Source organism: Salmo trutta, chromosome 27, assembly GCF_901001165.1.
Source record: "Salmo trutta chromosome 27, fSalTru1.1, whole genome shotgun sequence".
NCBI classification, from domain to species: domain Eukaryota; kingdom Metazoa; phylum Chordata; class Actinopteri; order Salmoniformes; family Salmonidae; genus Salmo; species Salmo trutta.
Genome location: NC_042983.1, coordinates 1,820,515 through 1,837,750, shown reverse-complemented (window position 1 = coordinate 1,837,750; position 17,236 = coordinate 1,820,515). Strand labels below are relative to the sequence as shown.

The 17,236-nt window shown below is 45.5% G+C and overlaps 1 protein-coding gene across 2 annotated transcripts in view; it reads right to left on the bottom strand.

Annotated features, from left to right (window-relative positions):
* The window catches only part of kremen1 (kringle containing transmembrane protein 1), a 105,831-nt gene that overhangs the window by 21,912 nt on the left and 66,683 nt on the right, over positions 1-17,236 (bottom strand). The window lies entirely within an intron of this gene.

Here is a 17,236-nt window from a genome sequence, read left to right as displayed (position 1 = left end):
GTATGTTTCCTGTAACCTGGTCTGTCCTGTGGCTCTGTTGAATAGTGTTGTGTTTTATAAGGTGTGATTAACACTTCTTCTCCAATGGCTGGCCTGGCTCCACATGCACACACGCACAGGCACACTCACACTCACACATGCAGGCATGCACACGCACACACACACAGATGCAGACACACACACTCCGGTGGACTGGGAACGCCATGAAACACGATGAGCTGCGCCACAACAAAAAAAAGCCATCTCCCCAGAATTCTCTGGCTGGCTTCAGTTTGAGATTGTTTTGTTAATTGTCACCAGACAAAAAGTTGGGTTTGGAAGAAAGGAGGAGGAGGTGAGAGAGGAGAGGAAGGGTGTCTGAGGCACAGTGAGAGGGTGTTGGAATCTAGATGATGTCGATTTCCGGGCGAGCTGGAAGTATCAACGCCATAGAGGGTAGGTAGCGTGTGTGAAACTGGCTGTGCGTGTTTGTGTGTGCATGTGCGTGTGAGAGAGAGGGAGAGAAACTGGCAGTAAGAGTGTACTTTCAGGGTTGTCACTGAGGTAGCCGAGTAAAACTCAACTCCACAATGCATTTCACGCAATGGACTGGAGCTCCAACGTCAAATAAAATGTAATATCCTGTGTAATTGCGTGCTATTCTTAGGGTGCTGAAATCCGTAGTTTTTGATAAAAAAATGTAATCTATGTGATGTCGGAGCTGTGAAGTACATTGTGGAGTTGAGTTTTAATTAGCTATCGTTGAGGGTGCTGTAGGGCAGTGTTTCCCAACCGGTCCTCAAGTACCCCTAACAGCACACATTTTTGTTGTAGCCCCAGACAAAAACACCTGATTCAACTTGTCAAGGGCTTGGTGATTAGTTGACAAGTAGAATCAGGTGTGCTTGTCAGGGGCCACAACAAAAATATGTACTGTTGGGGGTACTTGAGGACTGGAGTTGGGAAACACTGTTGTAGAGTGTGTGTGTGTGTGTGTGTGTCTGCATCCTAGACAGAGAGAAGGGGGTACAGTGGACGCGTTGACCCCAGAATACCTCACAGTACAGCAGCCTGGGGCTCTCTTTAAATATTGATGTCAGAGGAGAGAGAAGGTCTATTGAGACAGAGGTAAAATAGAAGCAGCAGACAGCTACTGCTGCAATATACATGGACTATAAAAGCACACTTCTGAGGACAGGGGTGTTGGGTTGTAAGAAAAAAGACAGCTTTCTGTTCTCTGGACGATAAATAAAGTATTCTTCACCCTAATCCACTGTGCATTCATTAAACACTGTGTAAGTAAGTAATAAAATGCCTTATATTCCAGGAAAACCTTCCAAGCCTGGACTAATACAAATAGTAGGAGACAGAATCCTTTGTTTCATTATGATTCAAATTGTATTACTTTTATTTTCATTTCAATGTTTTATGGGTAAAATGTATTAGAGAGAACAAAAGTAAAACACAATGTCACGCTCTGACCCGACAGAGATGGTTTATTTCTCTATTTTGTTAGGTCAGGGTGTGGGGTGGGCATTCTATGGTTTATATTTCTATGTTTGGCAAGGTATGGTTTCCAATCAGAGGCAGCTGCCTATCGTTGTCTCTGATTGGGAACCATACTTAGGCAGCCCCTTTTCCCTCCTTGAGTTGTGGGATCTTAATTTTGTACTGCTCGGTAAGCCTGCAAGACGTGACGGTCGTTTACCTTTGTTTATTATTTTGTTTAAGTGTTCTGATTTAAACAATAAATATCAAGATGAACACATACCACGCTGCACCTTGGTCTACTCCTTTGGACAACCGTTACACACAATATCAAACTAATTTCTATTCCACCCCAAAGCTATTGTCTCAAATTGGAATTTGTGTCATCTAACCACAAGCTAGAACAATGAGAGAGAGAGAGAGAGAGAGAGAGAGAGAGAGAGAGAGAGAGAGAGAGAGAGAGAGAGAGAGAGAGAGAGAGAGAAGGGAGGTTTATCTGACAGTAAGGGCTGGTTTGAGAGACAACTCAGTGATATGACCCTTTAAAAACAACCTAAGGTGCCAACCAGGCAAATTTTAGGGCAAAAATACGTGTTAGCTTAACCACCTTATTAACCACATATACCTGTTTGCTGAATGAGACTTGTGTAAACCTTTGTAACTTTCCATTGAAAGAACCTAACCAGACATACGCTGTGTACAAAACATTAACAACACCTGCTCTTTCCATGACAGACTAACCAGGTGAATCCAGGTGAAAGCTATGATCCCTTATTGATGTCCCCTGTGAAATCCACTTCAATCAGTTTAGACTAAGGGGAGGAGACAGGTTAAATAAGGATTGTTATGCCTTTAGACAATTGAGCCATGGATTGTGTATGTGTGCCATTCAGATGGTGCCTTTGAATGGGGTATGGTACTAGGTGCCAGGCACGCCGGTGTGTCAAGAACTGCAACGCTGCTGGGTTTTTCACACTCAACAGTTTCCCTTGTGTATCAAGAATGGTCCACCACATCCAGCCAACTTGACACAACTGTGGGAAGCATTAGAGTCAACATGGGCCAGCATCCCTGTGGAACGCTTTCGACACCTTGTAGAGTCCATGCCCTGACAAATTGAGGCTGTTCTGAGGGCAAAAGGGGGGTGCAACTCAATATAAGGAAGGTGTTCTTAATGTTTTGTACACTCAGTGTATAACCTTATACAAACAATACCCTAAAATGGTACGAGGTTTCAATACAGCTCTACTGTGTCATGTTGGAGAGCGAATGAGTTCAGAGAGTCCTAGAAGAGGACTGTAGACGTGTAGTTAGCGCACACACACACATTTTAACTGGTGCATGCTGGATGTTTAAGACTTAAAAACCTATGCCTAGTCCACGTTTTTTCCCCCGAGTTGTTTTCTACAGACCGAGAGAACAAGACAGAGAGAGCGAGAGAGAGAGAGAGAGAGAGAAAACATATTGTTGATTTGTATACTTCATATACAGTGCTTTGGCAACAGTGGCAACCACAAATTCATGCCAATGAAGCATGTATTGTATTGTATTGTATTGTATTGTATTGTGTTATGAGAGAGACAGGGAGAGATAGAGGGAGCGAGAAAAGAGAGAGGAGAGAGAGAGAGTGGACGAAGACCACACACGTGCGCTCCCCAGTCCCTCTGCCTGCCTCGTCGGTGCCAATGTAAACGTTTTGGCTGACACAATAGCTCATCTATGTAAATAGCAGATGCCACAGATGCGTTGGTGTTTGCATAAGGACGAAACACGAGCAGGGCGAGGCCTTCTGGGAATCCCAAAAGAGGTTCAAAAGGCCAGTGCTGAACACTCGCTAACCAAGGATGCTTCCCGAATGGCACCCTAATTCCCTTTATAGCGCACTACTTTTGACCAGAACCCTGATTAAAAGTAGTGCACTTTATAGGAAATCGGGTGCCATTTGGGACATTAACCCAAATGTCCCGGACAAGGACAACATTGCTACTCTACGCCCTGCTTCTCGCCCACGTTCTCTGACCGCAGTCCGACCACACTGTTGGCCGAAGGGCCATGACGGGATCAACAAAGTGCAGAGGAGAGAAAGGAGATGGGAGACGACGATGATGAGAGAGAGAGAGAGAGAGAGAGAGAGACAGAGAGAGAGACAGAGAGAGAGAGATGGAAAGAGCAGAAGAGAGGAGACGATGACGAAAGACAGAGGGAGAGAGAGCAATCCGAGTCTGAGGAGAGGAGCAGTGAAGAGGGAAGGAAACGTTCCTCTCCTCTATAAATCACCAGGAATATCCCTTCTGTCTTCCTTTTCTTCTTTTTATCCTTTCTTTTCTTCTTTACAGCCATGTCAAAAAACCCTCTAGCTTTATGAGACGGTGAATACCTCTGTCTGGCTCATTTAGTGTGGCAGAGCACACACACAGTGCAGCACACAGCGGCAGACTGGAGGAATTAGGAGGGAGATTAAGTGGCGAGTTAAAGACAAACATGACAGTAATGTGGATATTTGGATTCTTGATTAGGTACTTCATACTCTCCAGGGTGAGGCAGGTAGAGGTTGGGACATGAGTTTAAGCAGCCCAGGTATTCTTCCAGTCACACTAAACCCCGTAAAAGTATGCAGGGCGTGACCCGAGTTTAGTCTTTAGAGCCGTAAACACCTGGTGTGTACAGCAACACAAACACGCACACGCACACGTGCACGCGCACGCACGCACGCACGCACGCACACACACACACACGCACACGCACACTCACACACACAACCCAGTAAACATCTGGTGGTTTGTATAGCAACCTTCCTCCCCTGAGCTAAAGCTAACCCAGGCAGGTAGATACCACTTCAGTAAGGTTTTCAAACAGCAGGGGATGCTACTACAGGGTTCAGCAGGGAGATGAAAGGCAGCAGGCCTCTTGGTTCTCTTTTGACAAGAAGATTGCAGACTACTGTCAATTTATCTGCCTTTGTCCTGTCATTCCAGCGGCAGCGGCTTCAGCTGAAAGGAGGAGCGGCAACTCGTGGATTGTGACTGTGCGTATGTGCGTGTGTGCGCGCGTGTGTGATATAAGCCCTAAATCACAGCTTTGCTCGCTCAGGAACTTGAGATGACAGTGGAAGGCGGCAGAATTTTTCTGCTAACTTCGGCAATTATAGCAAAAATGCCTTAACAGAAGAAAAGGCCCTGAGCAAAGCATTGTTCGTCAGTTACATCTGCTACACAGACGCAAGCCGCACGACCAGTACAAAATCTTTGCTTGTAATAAAATAAATACACATACACACACACACACACTTCAAAGCAGTCAGTGGAATTTGGTTTAACAAGCCGGGGAGATGAGGGAAACAAGGTGTATGAAGGCAGCGGCAGCTATATCAGCCAGGCCAGACTGGAGAGAGGCCTGGGGAGAGCAAAGCAGGGGGATTCACATGAGTAGAGACACACACACACAGACACACACACAGACACACACAGAAACACACAGACCCCGACACAGGAGGACCTGTCTATAGACAGAATCATCAGAACTCGCTGCCTTGGCTAGGAAGAGATCAGTTACCACACCCCAGGGTTCATTGCAGACAAAACAACAACAAAAACTGTCTGTCTGCAACAGGATAAGACACCTCTGGAGAAGGAGCAGACACCTAGACCAGAACTAAAAACATCAGTGGGGGGAGGGCCACAGCATGATAACAAACACCACAACATCAAACACACAGGGACCGGCAGCAGGCTTTGGCAACACAGTGCACTTGGCAGCGGTGGCAGGCGAGCAGCTCTGTATGCCTCCAGCCACATTCTCTCTCTGTCTTAAGTCTCTCTTCTTTCTCTCTCACTCTCCCTCGGTCCCTGTGTCTCCCCGACCAACCGTGTTGTGGTTACAGACATAAATTGCAATTACATCTGGAAAGACAGAGAGAGAGAGAAAGAGAGAGAGAGTGAGAGAGAGAGATAGAGAGAGAAAGAGACTGAGAAACAGAGAGAGAGAGGACTTTACATAAATGTAGTCGTAACTCCACGTGCCACGCCGAGAACACACAGCCAGGGATATTTATACATGAGAGATAAGAGGAAAGGAGAAAGAGAGAGACGCAGAAAGAGACAGTGAGAGAGGAGGAGGACAATAAGAAGGCGATGACTTGTCAAAGGTTAATAAGCCAGCCTTTCTAGTCTTTCCAAACTAGCTGCCAAGTGCTAACGACCTGCAGGACTCATTCATGAGGGGGAAAACATATCTGCAGCACACCAGTATTGACTCAACACCTCTCTCTTTATACAGTGTAAATGTCTCAATGGTCAATGTCTCAATGGCCACTCTCTGTGTATCGGCCCAAAAGAATGCACAACGTTCCCACTCCGGGGGAACACAAAAGGTCAGTTTAGCAGCAACACACTACGCAACTCCAGATAAGGGTCAGTCTGCCCACACAGATCATAAACGATATCTACGGTCTTTAATGTCATTGTGTGGGCCATGCTACGAGCGGACAGCGTGGGGTCACTTTAGCTTCTGAGCTAACGCTGTGGGTTCATTTACATCTAACTACGTGATGCCATAAAGAGAGAAACTCATTAGCACTTCCTGGTTAGGAATGCTGTGATGTCACAAAGGGAGATGGAGATTTTAAAAACACCCCTGTCATAAAAGACTCTTTACTCACAGTCAGGCAATTTAAGATGCTCATCATGGCTGGACCTCTACCTACCTAAACTAATGTGTGTGTGTGTGTGTGTGTGTATGTGTTTGTGTCTCAGTGCCCTACAGTAACACAGGAAGGTATTTTGGGGCTTGGACAGGATCCCAGAGGCCCATTCATGATGCCACCACCTTACCGACGGGTTGTCAACACCTTAACAACTCTCACACACACTGACACTCACGTTCACGCACACACACACACCTCACTGCCTGGAACAGACGCATCTGTCTCTCCTGGAATGTCAAGTATCATGCACCAAGGAAATAATACTTATCACCGACTATGTTTATAAGTTCTTCTCTCTCTCTGTAGTTCTCTCTCTCTCTCTCTTTCACTTTCTGTCTTTACCTCTGTTGATCTCTCTCCATTACTCCCACATGCTCGTTCTCCTCATCTCTATGTCCTTATACATTTCTGTTTGTGAGTTTATTTCTCTGTATGTCTATATGAAGAGTTTATTTCCCAAAAACCTATATCCACCATTTTTTTAAATTTCATTTTTTTAATCAGAAATGACTGCTTATGGGTACCTTCATGTGTGTGTAAAATATTACTGTTCTTAGATTTTCTATTCATAGATGCTATATATTCATTGTTTAACTGGAATGCTGTATGCTGTATATTTGACTGGTATACGTGGTTGTCTCACATAGCTAGCAGTGTTGTAATACTTGAGTCCAGGACTCTGACTCGCCTTCTCGTGACTTGTATTTGCACGTGGACTGCATGGGCTACTATGATAAGCAGAATATTAGCAGCACTGGGTGCGCAGAGCAGCAATGGTTTTGTTCTCTAGCAGTGGGAAGGATGTGCCACACCTGGCACTTGCAGCCTACATCAGCTGGTGAGCTGCGGGAGAGCATGGTATGTGTGTGAGAGAGCATGGTATGAGTGTGAGAGAGCATGGTATGCATGTGAGAGAGCATGGTGTGAGTGTGGACAGACAGGCACCGCTCCGGGCTCCGCCTCCAATCATAGGCTACACATCGCGCAATAGACTCTCTTGCTTCCCCGTAACCACCCGTCACCAGCCTACTAGTTAGCTTTGCCTGGTTAAGAAACACAAATTACTTTACGAAATTGGAAACAATACTAGTATTGAGTTTAATGGTAAAACAACACTCTAGCTATTTGTCTCTCTCCCCTTGAGTATAGAAAATGACGCTGTCTTTGTCGTCTCGCTCTACCCTGCCACTTTCCCCCCTGCATCCCATAGCCAGGTTCTGACAAGTCTCCCAAATATCAGTGGGTGATTACAAAAAAGTAGCCGAGAGCCTAACTTAACATTCATTTATGTAGTAAATAAATAGTGGAACACAGGTATTGAGTATAACTTGTGAGGTAGTGATGAATAGTAAATTAGTGGTTTTTGTTCATGAGGGAGTGGCGATATATTGCCATCTGGTGGCGACTAGAAAAAAATGCGCAATAGATTTAAGTGTTTACATCTTAGCGGATGCTCTTATCCAGAGCAATTTATCCAGTGCATACATCTTCATTCTGGTCCCCCGTGGGAATTGAACCCACAACCGTGGTGTTGCAAGCGCCATGCACTACCAACTGAGCCACACAGGACAATAAGACCTATTATAAATTGAGGGACCCGTGACTCGACCATTGGTGATTTGGACTCGACTCAAACTTCAGCTATAGGGACTCGTGACCCGACTTGGACTCAACACTGCTATCAAACACAACAGAGTCTGGGCTCCTTTAAAACGGGCCTAAAGACCTTTCCCTTTAAGGCTTTCTGTTGATAGCTTTGCTCCTTGGTGTCCTTGTCCCTTGTAGCAGTTGTGTTCTTTGTGTCAGTTGCCCTGTTCAGTTGTGTCCATTTTTTAATTACATTTTAGATTATTCTGTATAATGAAAAGCGCTTTACAAATGTAATAAATAATAATAATACAATAATAATAATAATGATTATTATTATCATCTTAAGATGAATGCCCTTACTGTATGTCGCTCTGGATATGAGCATGCCAAATGACTAAAATGTCAAATGTACAGTTGAAGTCGGAAGTTTACATACACCTTAGCCAACTACATTTAAACTCAGTTTTCACAATTCCTGACATTTATTGCTAGTAAAAATTCCCTGTCTTAGGTCAGTTAGGATCACCACTTTATTTTAAGAATGTGAAATGTCAGAATAATAGTAGAGGGAATGATTTATTTCAGCTATTATTTCTTTCATTGCATTCCCAGTGGGTCAGAAGTTTACATACACTCAATTAGTATTAGGTAGCATTGCCTTTAAATTGTTTAACTTGGGTCAAACGTTTTGGGTAGCCTTCCACAAGCTTCCCACAATAAGTTGGGTGAATTTTGGCCCATTCTTCCTGACAGAAATGGTGTAACTGAGTCAGATTTCTAGGCCTCCTTGCTTGCACACGCTTTTTCAGTTCTGCCCATACATTTTCTATAGGATTGTGGTCAGGGCTTTGTGATGGCCACTCCAATACCTTGACTTTGTCGTCCTTAAGCTATTTTGCCACAACTTTGGAAGTATGCTTGGGGTCATTGTCCATTTGGAAGACTCATTTGCCACCAAGCTTTAACTTCCTGACTGATGTCTGGAGATGTTGCTTCAATATATGCACATACTTTTCCCTTCCTCATGCCATCTATTTTGTGAAGTGCACCAGTCCCTCCTGCAGCAAAGCACGCCCACAACCTGATGCTGCCACCCCCATGCTTCATGGTTGGGATGGTGTTCTTCGGCTTGCAAGCCTCCCCCTTTTTCCTCCAAACATAACAATGGTCATTTTGGCCAAACAGTTCTATTTTAGTTTCATCAGACCAGAGGACGTTTCTCCAAAAAGTACTTTGTAGAATAATAGTGAAGACAAAACTATGAAATAACACATATGGAATCATGTAGTAACCAAAAAAGTGTTAATCAAATCAAAATATATTTTATATTTTGGATTATTCTAAGTAGCCACTCAACCAGCTTCACCTGGAATGCTTTTCCAAACGTCTTGAAGGAGTTCCTACATATTCTGAGCACTCTGCGGTCCAACTCATCCCAAACCATCTCAATTGGGTTGAGGTCGGGTGATTGTGGAGGCCAGGTCATCTGATGCAGCACTCCATCACACTTCTTCTTGGTCAAATAGCCCTTACACAGCCTGGAGGTGTGTTTTGGGTCATTGTCCTGTTGAAAGACAAATTATAGTCCCGCTAAGCGCAAACCAAATGTGATGGTGTATCGCTGCATAATGCTGTGGTAGCCATGCTGGTTAAGTGTGCCTTAAATTCTAAATAAACCACCGACAGTGTAATCAGCAAAGCACCATCACACCTCCTCCTCCATCTGTCACGTCCTGGCCAGTATAAGGTCAATTGGTATTGTAGTTTGGTCAGGACGTGGCAGAGGGTATTCGTTTTATGTGGTTCGGGGTGGAGTGTTTGTTGAAGGGGCATTTGATTTAAGTATTCCGGGGTTTTTGGGCACTGTTTGGTTTTCATGTATTCTAGGGTTAGTCTAGTGTGTGTGTTTCTATGTTGAGTTAATTGGGGTTGGACTTCCAATTGAAGGCAGCTGTTTGGTGTTGCCTTTGATTGGAAGTCCTATATTAGTTGGGTGTGTTTGTCTTGTATTTTGTGGGAGATTGTTCTGTGTTTAGCCTTGTGCCTTACCAGACTGTTTTTGTTGATCGTTCGTTCTTTGTTATTTTGGTGTTCATTTTGTATTTATTAAAAAGCAAGATGAGCATACACATACCTGCTGCGTTTTGGTCCTCCTTCACCGACGACAACCGTGACAGAATCTCCCACCAACTATGGACCAAGCAGCAGAGGAAGGAGCAGAGGGACTTCGAGTTGGACTGGTGGGAGAAATGGACCTGGGAGGAAGTTCTGGACGGGGCCGGACCTTGGCACCAGGCTGGGGATTATCGCCGCCCGCAGTGGGAAATTGAGGCAGCCAAGGCAGAGAGGCGGAGGTACGAGGCCATGGACACGCTGAGGGAGAAGCACGAGAGGCACCCCCAATAATTTTTTTGGGGGGGGGCACACGGGTAGTTTGGCTAGGCCTAGGAAGAGCCGGAAGCCAGCTACCCGTGGTTATATGGAGGAGCGTATGGGGTGGAGATCGCCATGTTTCGCTGAGGAGCGCACTATCTCACCCATACGCACGCACAGTCCGGTGCACGTTATTCCAGCCCCTCGCAGGTGCCGTGCTAGAGCGGGCATCCAGCCTGGTAGGAGGATGCCTGCGCAGCGCATCTGGTCGCCGGTACGCCTCCGAGGACCAGGCTACCCAACTCCCGCTCTACGCACGGCTACATTCAGGCCCCTGCACAGCCCAGTCTGCCCTGTACGAGCACCTCGCTCGTACAGGGCTACTAGTTCCATTCAGCCAAGGCGGGTTGTGCAGGAGGTAAGATCAAGACCGACTGTGCGCCTCCATAGCCCTGGGTTTCCAGCTCCTGTCTCTCGTGCGAACCCGGAAGTGCGTCAACCCAGTCCGACTCGTCCTGTTCCCGCTCCCCGCACTAGCCTGGAGGTGCGTGTTCACAATCTGGTAAGCCCAGTACCAGCACCACGCACCAGGCTTCAAGTGCGTAAACCCAGCCTCGCCAGTCAACAGTCACCAGAGCTGCCCGCCAGTCAACAGTCACCAGAGCTGCCCGCCAGTCAACAGTCGCCGGAGTGGCCAGACTGCGCTGAACTGCCGGAGTGGCCAGACTGAGCTGAACTGCCGGAGTGGCCAGACTGCCCTGAACTGCCGGAGTGGCCAGACTGCCCTGAACTGCCGGAGTGGCCAGACTGCCCTGAACTGCCGGAGTGGCCAGACTGCCCTGAACTGTCGGAGCTGCCAGACTGCCCAGACTGTCCCGAGCTGCCAGACTGCCCAGACTGTCCCGAGCTGCCAGACTGCCCAGACTGTCCCGAGCTGCCAGACTGCCCAGACTGTCCCGAGCTGCCAGACTGCCCAGACTGTCCCGAGCTGCCAGACTGCCCAGACTGCCCCGAGCTGCCAGACTGCCCCGAGCTGTCAGACTGGCCAGACTGCCCCGAGCTGCCAGACTGGCCAGACTGCCCCGAGCTGCCAGAGTGGCCCGACTGCCCGGAACGGCCAGAACCGGAGCCACCTCCTGATATAGGTGGGTTGGGGAGGGGGGGTGTAGCACAGTGCCGTCGTTGACGGGGAATTTTAGTAGAGGGGAATTTTTGTTTTGTTGTTTGGGGTTGTTGTTGTTTTTTTTGTTTTTTTTGAAGGTGCTTCCGGGGTTAGCACCTTTAAGGGAGGGGTACTGTCACGTCCTGGCCAGTATAAGGTTAATTGGTATTGTAGTTTGGTCAGGACGTGGCAGAGGGTATTCGTTTTATGTGTTTCGGGGTGGTGTGTTTGGTGAAGGGGCATTTGATTTAAGTATTCCGGGGTTTTTGGGCACTGTTTGGTTTTCATGTATTCTAGGGTTAGTCTAGTGTGTGTGTTTCTATGTTGAGTTAATTGGGGTTGGACTTCCAATTGAAGGCAGCTGTTTGGTGTTGCCTTTAATTGGAAGTCCTATATTAGTTGGGTGTGTTTGTCTTGTATTTTGTGGGAGATTGTTCTGTGCCTTACCAGACTGTTTTTGTTGATCGTTCGTTCTTTGTTATTTTGGTGTTAATTTTGTATTTATTAAAAAGCAAGATGAGCATACACATACCTGCTGCGTTTTGGTCCTCCTTCACCGACGACAACCGTGACACCATCCTTCATGCTGGGAACCTGCGGAGATCCTCCGTTCACCTACTTGCGTCTCACAAAGACAGGGCGGTTGGAAACAAAAATCTCAAATTTGGACTCATCAAACCAAAGGACAGATTTCCATCGGTCTAATGTCCATTGTACGTGTTTCTTGGCCCAAGCAAGTCTCTTCTTCTTATTAGTGTCCTTTAGTAGTGGTTTCATTGCAGCAATTTGACCATGAAGGGCGGCTGATTCACACAGTCTCCTCTGAACAGTTGATGTTGAAATGTGTTACTTGAACTCTGTGAAGCATTTATTTGGGCTGCAATTTCTGAGGCTGGTAACTCTGCAGCAGATGGTCTTCCTTTCCTGTGGCGGTCCTCATGAGAGCCAGTTTCATCATAGAGCTTGATGGTTCTTGTGACTGCACTTGAAGAAACTTTAAAGTTCTTGACATTTTCCAGATTTTACTGACCTTCATGTCTTAAAGTAATGATGGACTGTTGTTTCTCTTTGCTTATTTGAGCTATTTCTTGCCATAATATGGACTTGGTCTTTCACCAAATAGGGCTATCTTCTGTATACCACCGCTATCTTGTCACAACACTACTGATTGGCTCAAGAAGGAAAGAAATTCAGCAAATTTACTTTTAACAAGGCACACCTGTTAATTGAAATGCATTCCAGGTGACTACCTCATGAAGCTGGGTGAGAGAATGCCAAGAGTGTGCAAAGCTGTCATCAAGGCAAAGGGTGGCTACTTTCAAGAATCTGAAATATAAAATATATTTTGATTTCTTTAACACTTTTTTGGTTATTACATGATTCCATACGTGTTATTTCATAGTTGTGATGTCTTCGCTATTATTCTACAATGTAGAACATAGTAAAAATAAAGAAAAACCCTTGAATGAGTAGGTTTGTCCAAACTTTTGACTGGTACTGTATAGTGTTCTGGAATGAAACTCCTCATACTCAGACTAAAACGTATAAATACAGCTGAGTCTTATTAGGGTCCGGATAGCTCTGTTCTGCTCTGTTTTATTCCAGCATGATTTATGAATAACAAAATTAAACAGAGAGAATATGCCATAACTCCCATAGGAAAAAGACATGTGGAGACATTCTAGTTAGTGTTATTAAAGAGAGAGGGTGTTTCCTGCTTTATGTCTTTATATGTGTGTCTGTGTGTTTTATACTTGATCCAGGGCTTTAGACATCATAAATCCAGCCTGTTGTAAATGAGGCACTGCAACAAGGCTTTCATAAAACACATACTTTGTGTGTGTGTGTTTGTGCACCATAAAACACAGTGTAGTGAAGGGGGGTTATTGGTGGTTATGGCAGTGAAACAGGTCTCAGTAAGACAATAGGCAGCTGATTATTAAACAGAATGTTGTTTTTATTTTACCCAGCCTTCTTCGCTTTACTACTCCTCAGGGATGAAGGTGTCACCCCTCTGGTGTAGAAGGGGGAGATTTTGAGGGTATGTGCATACGTATGTGTGTTTGTATGTGTATGTGTGTGCAAAGAAAAAGCCATATCTCTGTCCAGTGTCTGTGTTCATTTGCCCATCTTAATCTTTTATTTTTATTGGCCAGTCTGAGATATGGCTTTGCCTAGAAGGCCAGCATCCCGGAGTCGCCTCTTCACTTTTGACGTTGAGACTTGTGTTTTGAGGGTACTATTTAATGAAGCTGCCAGTTGAGGACTTGTGAGGTGTCTGTTTCTCAAACTAGACACTCTAATGTACTTGTCCTCTTGCTCAGTTGTGTACCGGGGCCTCCCACTCCTCTTTCTATTCTGGTTAGAGCCAGTTTGCGCTGTTCTGTGAAGGGAGTAGTACACAGCGTTGTACAAGATCTTCAGTTTCTTGGCAATTTCTCACATGGAATAGACTTCATTTCTCGGAACAAGAATAGATTGACGAGTTTCAGAAGAAATTTCTTTGTTTCTGGCCATTTTGAGCCTGTAATCGAACCCACAAATGCTGATGCTCCAGATACTCAACTAGTCTAAAGAAGGACAGATTTATTGCTTCTTTAATCAGAACAATAGTTTTCAGCTGTGCTAATATAATTGCAAAAGGGTTTTCTAATGATCAATTAGCCTTTCAAAATGATAAACTTGGATTTGCTAACACAACATGCCATTGGAACACAGGAAAGATGGTTGCTGATAATGGGTCTCTGTAGGCTTATGTAGATATTCTATAAAACATCTGCCGTTTCCAGCTACAATAGTCATTTACAACATTAACAATGTCTACACTGTATTTCTGATCAATTTGATGTTATTTTAATGGACAAAAAAATGTTATTTTCTCTCAAAAACAAGGACATTTCTAAGTGACCCCAAACTTTTGAACGGTAGTTTAGGTAGGGGTAAAGTGACTAGGCAACAGGATAGATAATAAACAGTAGCAGGAGTGTATGTGATGAGTCAATGCAAATAGTTTGGGTAGCTATTTGGTTAACTATTTAGTGTTCTTATGGCTTGGGGGTAGAAGCTTTTCAGGGTCCTGTTGATTCCAGTCTTGGTGCATTGGTACTGCTTGCCATGCGGTAGCAGAGAGAACAGTCTGTGACTTGGGTAGATGTACTCTTTGACAATTTTTAGGGGCTTTCTCTGACACCGCCTGGTATAGAGGTTGTGGATGGTAGGGAGCTCAGCCCCAGTGATGTACTGGGCCATACGCACTACCCTCTGTAGCGCCTTGCGGTTGATGCCAAGCAGTTGCCATACGAAGCGGTGATGCAGCCAGTCAAGATAGTCTCAATGGTGCAGCTATAGAATTTTTGGAAGATCTGTGGGCCCATGTCAAATCTTTTCAGCCTCCTGTGGTGGAAGAGGCATTGTCGTGCCTTCTTCACGACTGTGTTGATGTGTGTGGACCATGTTAATTCCTTAGTGATGGGCACCGAGGAACTTGAAGCTCTCGACACGCTCTACTACAGCCCCATCGATGTGGTTGGGGGCGTGCTCGGCCCTCTGTTTCCTGTAGTCCACGATCAGCTCGCTGCCCTCCAAATGTAATGTAATGTTGGTGTTGGAGTCGTACTTCGCCACGCAGTCGTGTGTGACCAGGAGGGGACTAAGTATGCACCCCTGAGGGGCCCCCGTGTAAAGGGTCAGCGTGACGGATGTGTTGTTGCCTACCCTCACCACCTTGGGGCGGCCCGTCAGGAAGTCCAGGATCCAGTTGCAGAGGGAGGTGTTCAGTCCCAGTGTCCTGAGCTTAGTGATTCGCTTTAACAGATTGCGTCATCTGTGGATCTGTTGGGGCGGTATGCGTAATTGGAGTGGATCCAGGGTGTTTGGGATGATGGTGTTGACGTGAGCCATGATCAGCCTTCCAAAGCATTTTATGGCTACAGATGTGAGTGCTACGGGGCGATAGTCATTTAAACAGTTTACCTTGGCGTTCTTGGCCACAGGGACTATGGTGGTCTGCTTGTAAAATGTAGGTATTACAGACTGAGTCAGGGAGAGGTTGAAAATGTCAGTGAAGACACCCGCCAGCTGGTCAGCGCATGCTCTGAGTATGCGTCCTGTAATCAGTCTGGCCGTGTGTATGTCTGTGTGTGCTTGCTGCATGTGCATCCTATGTGTGTGCATGGTGCACTGTGTGTGTCTGCCTGCCTAATCTGTTTGTGTGTGTGTGTGTGTGTGTGTGTGTGTGTGTGTGTGTGTGTGTGTGTGTGTTGGCTAGACGTGTTACAACACGACAGATAGAAGACAGAGGAGATCAATGCGTTAGCCTGAGGGCTCCTAACAGAAGAAGCTAATTAAAGGAAGAGAACAGAACACAACTCTGTTCTAAATGAATAATTAGAGGGCTTTCTGTGTGACTGACTGAACCAGGGAACAAAGGAGAGAAAATTTGAAATGGCCACTGTGCCATGCACACACACATAGTGAGTGTGCACGTACACACCATAGACATTAAAACCAGTGGATAGTAATAGCGCTGACGTCACCATTGTATTCCTATGGAAAACTCCCAATGGCGCATGAAGCCAGAAGTATTTGAATTTGAATCGTGCCATATTGCTGAATGGGGCTGAATGGCACAAAAATATCGCTAATGATTGTGGTGAAAGTAGCCGTAACTAACAAAGGATCATTGTCGATGTAGTTGTTTTCATCCTGCCTGAGAAAGTCAACCTTAATGTCTATGGCATGAGGTCGCGAGACTACTCATAGCCTGCCGGCCCGTGATTGGTCTGTGTCAGCACGGGGTCCTGTGTGACGACAAACGTAGTAGTCAGAATTGATCACTAGTTAATGAAACGTCTCGATTTGTAGCAAACTTTTTAAAACAAACTCCCTGTGGGGATCGATCATAATAAACACACTTTAGAGGCCAAAACAGCCATCTAAATTTTTTTTTTTTCTACATTCTGGCGATCGTAATTTACATAGGCTTTTCTCGAGGACAGACATATACACAGCACTTGCACGCACGCACACACTGCAGTATGTGTCCTGGGGAGATAGGCTTCTATTTCATCGGCGGATCCGATGGAGATGAAAAGCATGGCTTTCCTAAATGTCTTGTCTGCCCCTGTGGGGTTCTTTCAGAAGCGCTTGAATGATTTATGATTTATGATTTTATTAGGATCCCCATTAGCCGACGCCAATGGCGACAGCTAGTCTTCCTGCAGTCCGACACATAACAGACCCCAGGGAGACTAGCTCTTCAATTCATCATTATCCTCTTTCAAAGTGAACAACGTGTCTTTCGTGATTTTAATAACTGTGACAGCAGGTTGCTTTAACTACCGTTTAGACCACAGGGAAGTTCTCATACTTCATGGTGTGTGTGTGTGTGTTCCAGTGTAAACGGCACAGTGGTTTGTGTAGAATAGCATGCGAAAAGATGTCTGTCAAGACAGAGGGTTCAGACTATATTTATGATGATTCTTATCTCTTCAATATTCTTTGATGGGCTCTTCCCATTTGACCCGAGGAGAAGATCATGTGAGCCAGGAGATATCGAGGGTGACATGTCTTTAACAGAAAAAGCAGACAACAGAATGCCATTCTTGACTGGCTCATTCCCATAGGACATCTGGCCCTCTTGGCCTGAAAATTCCCTAACTTAGTCTTTCCTGACATTTTGAATGGGACTGTTTGTGTGTGTGACTCTGTACCCTGTAATAGCGGATGTAACCCCCATTTTCCTCCTCTCAGTTCATACATAAACCGGTCTACGGGGCAGAATATGGCAAGTGCCAGCACAGCATGTGTTCTCTGTCTAGGTTCTGTCTCAACTTAACTATTCTGTGTGGATTGAGTCCTATTTCACAAGAATACATTACTCACAGAGCAGGTTAATTGATCAATGAGGATAATATGGTGGTTCCTCTATATACACTGTATAT